The sequence below is a fragment of the Osmerus mordax genome, chromosome 6, assembly GCF_038355195.1.
Source record: "Osmerus mordax isolate fOsmMor3 chromosome 6, fOsmMor3.pri, whole genome shotgun sequence".
Classification (NCBI taxonomy): domain Eukaryota; kingdom Metazoa; phylum Chordata; class Actinopteri; order Osmeriformes; family Osmeridae; genus Osmerus; species Osmerus mordax.
The window spans coordinates 16,022,093-16,028,682 of record NC_090055.1 but is presented as its reverse complement, the minus strand read 5'-3'; the positions used below and the strand labels follow the sequence as shown (position 1 = coordinate 16,028,682).

The following is a 6,590-nucleotide window of genomic DNA, read 5'->3' as shown; positions in this document are numbered from 1 at the left end:
TTATCCAGAGCGACTTACAGTAAGTACAGGGACATTCCCCCGAGGCAAGTAGGGTGAAGTGCCTTGCCCAAGGACACAACGTCAGTTGGCATGACCGGGAATCGAACTGGCAACCTTCAGATTACTAGCCCGACTCCCTCACCGCTCAGCCACCTGACTCCACCTGACGTTATTTTCCGACGTTGCCAGTCCGTAACCGTGACCTCCTAGCAACGTAATTTTGTGACGTTGCCAGTCCGTAACTGCAACGTTAATTAAGTAACCTATATTTCTCAATTCTACTGCTTATATTGGGGCGGTTCATATGCAGACCTCATTTTACCAAAATGCTACTTGTTCTTGTATAATAGGCTACATAGTAGCCAACTTTAGGAGGACTTTGTTTGTGTGATGTGTAGCCTAACTCAAGCTAATTATAAACGAGGCAGCATTACCATGTAACATTCAGTCATTTTATTTCAAACAAAGTGCCAAACAGTGAATTAAAATCTTCTGCCAGTCCCCGCTACAGGTCCTGTCTGTTGGTCCTGACAATGAAGCACAAAATAAGTTAGTGTCCTATCAACATAATTGCATGTGTGAAAGGGGCTATACAAGTCATAAAAAAATCACATCTAAAATAATATACATCATCAAAAAAATATTATGGGATTCAATTTTTTTGTCACATAGCCATGTGAAAGGTTGGATATGGAAGCTGCAATCATGATTCATTCACCTGGCTTGTTTTGAATGGGCTGCCGGGGCGTGTTTGAGTGTCTCCGCTATGACGAGCTCCACAGCCTTCTCTCCCAGTCCCGTCTTCCACTTCATCACAGCGTCTGCAATTAGAAGTCATGAACTTATTGTCAGCACCAATTTGAACGCTGCGTATAAGCCATAGTTCATGGCATCTCCAAACACCTACCACTCTCTTTCGGAACTCCAGCACCTTAAGGCGCTCCTCAAGGTCTTGGAGTTCAGCCTGTGTTTGGGCCACCTGTAGGTCCATCACTGGCACCTCTTCAGTGTGTCTGCCCTGTAGTCGCCTGAATAGGAGAGCTGGTTCTCCTCCAATGTCTCCATCTTCCGGAGCATAACATATGTCTGTAATTAAGGACAAGTAAAACAAGAGTTTGCATGATTGGCATACACTGTGGTTCTTCTAGATTAGCTGTAACATTGATGTACATAACAAATGTTATCTTGAATGGTCTTTGCCCAAGATGGTACAGCTGAATGGGGTATACAAAGCATTAGTATGACAACATTTGTTGTTTTGACATGTTTCCTCCCACAATCAGAACAACTTACGTATGCCTTACAATGAGTTAACAATGGTTTGAGTATTTTTTTTGAGTGTCTTATATTAGCACTTGCCTGGCTGCCAGCTGTTTTCCTGGGCCCCCTATGGATTCTCCTCCACCAGACCACAGTTGACACCTAGGGGTATGGCATCTGGTGATGCAAAAGTTTTCAGTCATGCTTTTGCTTCAAAACATAGCCTTTAGGGTTGCCATGGCTCATACAACTATTGTCACTATTATAAACGGTCATTCATTACTTTACCATAATTTCCAAGGGACACAGTGCTAGTGATGGTGGTAGGATCATCTGTACAGAAATGAAAGTGGAATGTAGTTCATGTACATAGTATTAGCATATTGATATTAAAGGAGTAGCACCGCACATATGTGATCGTTCGAAAGCAGGGCCCCACAGTGTAGCGTCGCACATGTGTGATTCTGAACATTCCAACCGACTATTTTCCGATAGACAAAAACTATTTACATTTAGTCATTTATCAGACGCTCTTATCCAGAGGGAAAATTCCGGGCTAAATAAACTATTTTTGGACAAGGTTTTCTAACAGTTCTTAACGTTTATTTTCACTGATTCTTTTGTGGGTGATTTGTGAGACGCTAAACTTTGATAACATGTAGGCCTATGCATTTTCAGTATTTCAACATAACATTCTGGAGGGTTTAACCTCTAGCTAGCAAAATCCTAACGTAAACAATGTGAATCTGATAGCACATGCACAGGCTAAATAGCCTCAATTTAAAACATATACGTAATAGCATGCCCCATCCAATTTCTGAAAATATGTTTATATATTTAAAACTATTTCTGTAAAGAAACTCACCTTTGAGGTAGCTAATTTCCAGTTGAAATCCAATGCGTACAAGACGGTTGACGGTTGTACAAGACGGTTGCTTCTGAAACCCCAGCTTCAGCGATGCGTTGAAATGGGCATGCGCTAAGTTGTTGCTCAGGGGCAGACTGAGGGGCAGGTTTGCTAAGGAAGAATTTTTATATTCTGTGATGACTTGTCTTTGGAAAATGAAACTCTTAAGAGTACCTTACCTTTTGGTCACATTTAACAATTTTGTATTACAAAATTATTGGAGCACAAATTTGCATTGTGTGTCATACAGCTTTGGTGTGCTATACAAAGAATATTTGCTTAATCATGTTACACATCACACATTGATTGCTTTTGTACATGTTTATAGTAAAGAATGAAAGACTAAATTATATTCCAAATTCAGTCATTTATTTATTAAAGTTATGTTTCTGCATATGAGAAAATTGATGACCAATGACATGCTGGGGCTGAGCTGCACATGAATTACATGAATTGTCTACATTTATACGTGCTGGGTGCAACATTTAATATTGTGTGTGATTGAAATTCATGTAGACTATGGCTACATTGCAAAAGTGTCAGAACTGAGAGCAGTCCAGTGTGATCTCTCCATCTCTGGATAAACCACTATATTGCACCCGAGATCCATTGTCCTGCGACCAAAGAGCGACTAACGGCAACTTAACCCATGGTACCAAAATTAATGTATCCAGCCGACCAAGGTACAACATCATGGCAACGTTGTCCACGGGACCAAAAAATAACGTAACCAGCCGACCAAGGTACGACATCGCGGCAACGTTGTCCACGGGTCTAAAAATAAGGTAACCAACCGACCAAGGTACGACGTCGCGGCAACGTTGTCCACGGGTCTAAAAATAACGTAACCAGCCGACCAAGGTACGACATTGTGGCAACATTGTCCATGGGACCAACTGGCAACATTCCCTTTATAACGTTGCTATGACGTTGCCAAAAGGTAACGTTGCAGTTTACTGATAAGATGTAAATTCTGGTTTGCTTCCCTGACTTATGGAAATATTGGAATAGATAATATATTGTGACATCATGTTTAAAAATCCTTTGGCTTTGACTACCATATTGCTAGCTTTGGCCACATAGATGTTATTCAGCAAAATAATCGGTCGCAATGGAATCTTTGAATTAGGTTGTTCACCTAGCAAAGGATGTCTTTGCAATACGTACTGATACGCGAGAAGGCACATGGATGGTAATCCTTCAGAACCTTGAAGTGGAACTGTCCAATAAGGAAACAATTCTTCAGTTGATTGCGGTAACATGGAACACGCTTAGCAAGAATTAGGAGTCAGTTTCCGAACTCTACTTTTGAGAGCGCTATACCATAAATTAGATGCAAAAGGATGGTCTTTATTGACTGGCATATCCTCATCTGTGTATTTTACTTCATCATTTTCTTTGAAGGGTCCAGATATATCATTAGGTGAAATGTCTGGCCATGATGTGGGAATTGGAACTCTCCCAAATACAGTACTAGGTGGTATCCAATAGGGAGCACATCTACCTTTCCAATAAAGTGGAAGATAAGTGTAAAGGTTGTTATCACAAAGCCAAATCATGAGATCAGTAGCAGGCCATGGATGAAGTGTTCCCAGGAAGATCCTCTTATCTGGACAACCTTGAGTAAAACCCATCTCATGCACTGTTTTAACGCCTTGAGTATAACTTAGACAAGTTACAATGCCTTCATTCGTGTAGCTTTAATAACTATTGGTTGAATATTGTCATAAGCATCTAAATCTCTCTGGACTAGAAACTTAGGAGTGAGCTTCTTCCAGAATGCATTACAGTACTCAACAGTAACTGTGCTGGGCTCGGTAAACATAAGTGCTTGACTTAGTATTAACACGTCTTCACCGTCAAGTGATTCGTACTCTGCCTTAATTGCTAGCGTTGTTTCCGTCATGTTAAGGTATTCCACTTTCTGAACATAGAATGGTTTTCTTCCTGTTGTCATCAATGGATAAATTAAACAAATCATGTCTGATTCATTCATAGGAATATGATTCTGTACTTCAACTCCAAGAATGCTTGCAGGTGTTGGAACATTACGTCGTACATGTGTACTAACATGCTGATCATAAGAGTTAGAATGTTCACTTAATTCTTTTTGAACCACTATCCCTGCCTTGGTATCATCCCATGAATCATCATCCGAATTAGTAGGGTGTTCGAGCATGACCGCATAATTGACCGTAATCAACGCCAGAAGAGAGATGATGCTCCGCACGACCACGAATTTGGTTCGGGTTCTCTGTGGAGTATCCCCCATCCTTTTTTCTGGTCTCATGATCTCTCTCACGGTTCTGTCACTGCCAATGTCTTCACTTCTATAGATCATGAAACAAAGAGAGAAGAACAACACCATATCCACACTCATGATAATGAAATATTAATATGGAGGCGAGAAATATCACCCATCCTTTGATGTTCTGTCTACTGTATCCTATACGTCCTATACTGCATTCGCTATAGGAGGTGCTTTTCGAAGTCGAGATGCATGAATCCATTGGGGTTGACCTGTAACCTTAACAGCTGTTCTGGTTGCCAAAAGAACCTGAGTCGGAGGTCCAAATCTTGGCTGGTCCTGCTGAGCCAATGTTTTTAAACTGCGTACCAAAACATAATCACCCGGCTGAAAATTATGAATACTCTGATCACCTGGAGTAGGAAGAGAATCTGTTACTTGTTGGTTAATGTCAGACACAAAAGACCACAACTGTTTCACATACTGTTGTTGAGTTTCCTGCAACAAAGTTAAATCATTTGCTGGTGTCTTGTCCATCAGCACTCCTAGAGGAAAAGGTCTAGCCATCAAAACTTCATGAGGAGCAAATCCTGTGCCTGAATTTGCCATCGCTCTGATTGATAGAAGCACCTGTAGAAGGGCGTATATCCAAGTTGTCTGTTTTGTCTGATGTATTTTCACCAGTTTATTTTTCTTAATGGTCCTATTTGTCCTTTCCACTTGTGCTGAGCTTTGAGGATTATAAGGAATGTGAAATGTCCAATTAATCCCTAATGCTGCTGCTAATTGTTTGGTTACTCTAGAAGTATAAGGAGTTCCATTGTCAGAATCTATTCCATTTGGTATTCCAAAGCGAGGAATAACATGTTCCATTAAACATTATTTGTGCTATACAAGTTATGGTCAAATCTATCAACTCTGTAGCCTAAGTAGCATACACAGATCTATGGGCTTTGATACAATTACCTAAATTATCCACTATGGAATATCCAGAAAGAATAGTTTTATCATTTGGTCGCATTGCTGAACCATCACAAAATAGGACAAAATCACTATATTCCAAAGCTGTTTGTTACAAATCCGTCCTTACGCTGGATCTGGATGTACAATCAATAATATCCATGCAATCATGAGAATCGACATCATCTGAGTCAGTTTCTATAAATCTTTAAGTGCACATCTGGATTAGTGTATGTGGCCGTGGAAATAGTCAAATTTTGTTTGAGTTCCTGTCAAACTGTGTTCGTGATTACTACGTCTCTGGCTTGTCATGTGTTGCGTCGTAATATGTACTAAGATAATGTTCACAGTATGTGAAGTGTGTAATATCATTGGATGTCCAATAACTATTATTTGTGCCTTTTCCACCATTAAAGAAGCGGATGCAACAGCTCTTAAACAGGGAACCATGCCCTTGACGATTAGTGGCAACATTTTACCGTAATAGGCTACTGGCCTAACTCCATTTCCATGTTCCTGTCCCAGAACTGCGGATACTATTTCACCATTGTCTGCAACGTACAGATGAAAAGTTAGTTTGTAGTCAGGTAATCCCAGTGCAGGAGCAGTACACAAGAGATATTTGATATGACGGAAGGCATGTTTCATTTCCTCATTCCATTGAATGACTTCAAGAGTCTTTGAGTGTGGCTTTGCGCAATTCTGCGTCATGGACTGCATACTCAGCTATCCAATTTCTGCAATAGTTCACCAGTCCTAGGAAAGACAACATCTCAGTTTTGTTCCTTGGTCGTACGATGTCCTTAATGCTGTTCACTCTTTCCTGTGACAAAAATCGACAGCCATCCTTTAAGCAGCCATGCAATATTACAGTTACTGGAAGAAATCAAAGATTACATCGAATCTCCGACTCAGCGTTCACATTCCATTCCAGCAGTTGTTAAACTCTTCGCTACATTACAAATATTGGCATCAGGATCACTTCAAACAGTCATTTCTGTTTTGACTTTGGTGGCTGATCCATGATAGAGAGAAAGAAGGAGGCCCATTCAATTGCTCGTTTAAATGCTCGCAATGTACGGTATAGTGGTCGGAGAAAGGCGCTGATTACCTGATGATCTGCAGGTTTCGTAAATACGACGTAAACTATCACAGAGTGCGCAATCTGTGGGTTGGCCATGGCGCTAATAACGCTACGTTTGCAAATGTACGTAC

At 40.6% G+C, this 6,590-nt stretch overlaps 1 long non-coding RNA gene across 1 annotated transcript; it reads right to left on the bottom strand.

Annotated features, from left to right (window-relative positions):
• Positions 1 to 453: 453 nt before the first annotated feature.
• LOC136944769 (uncharacterized) lies at positions 454 to 1,042 on the bottom strand. Its single transcript, XR_010876786.1, has 3 exons — positions 908 to 1,042; positions 719 to 821; positions 454 to 518 (listed from the first exon to the last, which is right to left on the bottom strand). It is a non-coding gene; the product is annotated as an uncharacterized lncRNA (long non-coding RNA).
• Positions 1,043 to 6,590: the final 5,548 nt, after the last annotated feature.